This window comes from Pelecanus crispus, chromosome 4, assembly GCF_030463565.1.
Source record: "Pelecanus crispus isolate bPelCri1 chromosome 4, bPelCri1.pri, whole genome shotgun sequence".
NCBI lineage: Eukaryota > Metazoa > Chordata > Aves > Pelecaniformes > Pelecanidae > Pelecanus > Pelecanus crispus.
Window position 1 is genome coordinate 47,297,908 of NC_134646.1, and position 3,320 is coordinate 47,301,227.

A 3,320-nucleotide genomic window follows, 5' to 3' on the forward strand; every position below is an offset into this window, starting at 1 on the left:
CTGCTTATTAATTCTTATCCAAGATTTTTTCACCATAAAGGGAATGTCTTTGTAGTTCACCGTATACTTCAACCAGCCAGAAGAAAAAAACCTATCCCTTAGCAAGAATCTCAATGCTGACATTGCTCTTCGGACTGTTGGATTAGAAGAACAGGGAGTGCTTCTATTCTGCATATTTCTGTTCTCTCGTGTTGCCTTCACAGAAACGTAACTTTACTATTTGGTCTAAAATAATATTCCATTTAAATTAGTCTGTATTTACCATATCATAATATTCCTTACCAACATCTTTTTTCAAAGCTTTGTTAATTACAAATTTAACTTACGTATTTAAACTGTGCACCAATGTTCTAAGACTAACACATTAATCCAAGGGAGAAAATGCGCATAAAACAGAGTGTTTGAGCAATTGGATGCTTGTAGCTCTACTCTTGCAAATTAACCACATCAATTTTATGCCAAATGTCCTGCAACATGAACTGGTACAACAAGGCAGGGAATCGGTGCTTCTGTATAAATTGTGGAAAATGGAATAAAAAAAAGTATTGTATACTTTTCATAATTCTGAGAAACCTGAAGTTTTTGAAAGACATGTACTTTTGGGGTTTTTCTTCTAATGACATCACAACTGCAATAATATAGCAGCTATGTCAGCAAAAATACAAGTGTCCAGTTCTGAGCACACTGTTCTACTGTATGCTATTATCTGAATGTCAATATTGCAAATGCACAAACAAATCAAGAAATGGTGCCTGAGAACACCACTGGGAAAAATAACAGAGGCAGCTGTGCACACAGCTACAACAACAGGGGACAAATTTATGAGCATATGTAGATTTACTCAATTTCTGTTTCAAAAATAGATTTTACCTTTCACTGCAGGTGACTTGCCATTATTTGCTCTATCAATTATCATAGTACAGTATAATGCTATGAATTTGTTGATGTAACAGGAGACAGGAAGTAAAAAATAGTCAAATGTTAAACTTACACTCCAGTGAGATTTATTTGCTTGTTTGTTCTTGAAATTTGCACATCTAATTACCTGTGGGAGAGATTATTTCTTGTGGACATTGGATTTTTGAAAGTCAAAATAAGGTGTGAAAAACTATTGATGGAATTACCTGCCAGGAAATGTTATATTCTAATAAAGAACCCTGAAATAAATTTAATGAAAGGTTTTATTTTATAAGCAATCCATCAGCCTCCTTTTAAAACTTGCATTTTATAAAATATGCTCCCTTGTAGCCTGGGAACTGCAGTGTTGAAACTGAATGGCAGCAACTGAGATTTCCTGACTCAAGGAATTACTGTTACAAAAGCAGCTAAGATTATTCTACCTGGAATGCTGTAAAACACACAGAGTTATATATTTCTGTCTTGGCTGCACTAGTAAGTCATTAAAAAACTGTATCAGCAATTAATTTTGCCCAACAACTATTCTCCATTCATTTGCTGTCATTTAGGTACTTTTACCTAAAACCCATCCTGATTTAGAGTTCAGCACTGGCTGTTTGTTTCAATCTATAAAACTGTCAGACTGGTATCTCTTACAGTGCTATTACCTCTCTTCCCTTTGTTGCAAATGTATTCTTAAACACTTTTCTTAAAGCCAAGAAACTTCCAAACGTTTATCAACCACCACCAAACACTTTAATATATATAAAGCTCACCAACAGTAGTTTGTACATAGCTGGAATTCAACTTTTAGTGGAATAAAAGCGCATGCAAAAGGTGAGTTACTGCAGAATCTCCAGTTAAAATCCATTGTTTACATGAGTGGAAAAAGGGGTAGAGAACCTTAATAAATGGTTAGTATTGCAGCTTCTGATGCACCTGCAAAATTAGATGTGGAATTGAAAACCCAATCTACTGTAACACAGTGCATAAACTATCTACTGAAAAATATCCAGTTATAAAATCCCTTATCATGAAAAACATTATATTTGATAGCCAAGTAACAAGAATTGTTATAGTCTGTACTTTTAAGGTGCTTACATATGAATATAGTAACCTGAATTATGTATAAATTTCTAACTGCCTCGGAAGAACAGTAAGGCAGGAGTCAAGGGCAGCAGAAAAATCGGTTTGAGTTTCACATACCATTTTGGAACATTGGTGATTTCTGCTCTCTGACTAGTGAGCTTAAGTCTCTGGCTAACAATTGCCTGATTGTTTTAATTTCGAATTATCAAAGCAAAAACACCACTGTGAAAAAGAACATGGAATACATTTTTGCAACAAAGGGTAGCGTACCCTAACTTTAGTAGCACACCTGAATTCACAGTTCTATTCAGCAAACGCAATTACTTTAACCAGATTTAGTCACTTCCTTTCAGGAAAAGAAGAAGTTATTCTTTTAGGAATAAGTTGCATTTTGATTGAACCCAGATAAAAGACTGGATATGGACTGTTTATATAAGAAATTATATGAATTGACACACTTGGACCAGTGTGAGTATGCTTCGTGAGATGGACATTAGGAAGCAGTGTCTAATGTTCTACTTTCAAATGCAAGTTACCTCAATTTTCTTAAAGCTCGTGGAGTTTATTACACCGACTCTTACTTCAAATGCAGCAGGGAAAGGAGCGTTTTCCTTGTGTAAACTTGGACCGACTGCAAAACCCTCTTAAATATTGACTTTTTAAAGGCTGAAATTAACTTCCAGTTGTGCATTAAGTCTTAAAAGAAGATGTGCTTGCAAGGGTGTTTTAGACGATACCGGGAAGCCTGCGACAGCTAATTAGGTATCTGAGGACATTAGAATTTCACACTTAAGAACAAAATAAACAGGATATACCGTGTTTTCCCTGAAGGGTCTCACAAAACAAAGCTTTGTGATTACCGTTCCCGTCCACGCAAATGGTAGTCTAAGCTTAAACACCAGCTGGCCGGGACTGGAAAAGAAACAAGAGCCGGGTTAGGCCGCGCCCGCCTCTCTGGCCTCCTCCAGACCGGCGGCGGCCGCGCCGCCCTCCCCGGCCCCCGCCCCGGCCCCCGCCCCGGCCCCGGCCCCGGCCCCCGCCCCGGCCCCCCTCACCCAGCCCCGCGGCTGGGCCTCGCCTGCCCGCGGAGCCGTAAGGGGCAGACCACGAGCGCCCGTGGGGTTTCCTTCCGTCAGTCTCGGCCTGAGCGTCCCCCGGGGGCCGCCGCCGTCCCCCGCAAGCACAGCAGCCCCGCGGCACGGGCCCGGCGCTCACCAGGGCCGGCCGGGCGGAGGCGGGGCCACCCCCGGCGCGGCAGCGCCGCCCCCAAGCGAGCGGCAGATTTGAAGGGAAGAGGCGGGCGGGCGCGGAGCGCTCGGCGCTGCCCGGCGGCC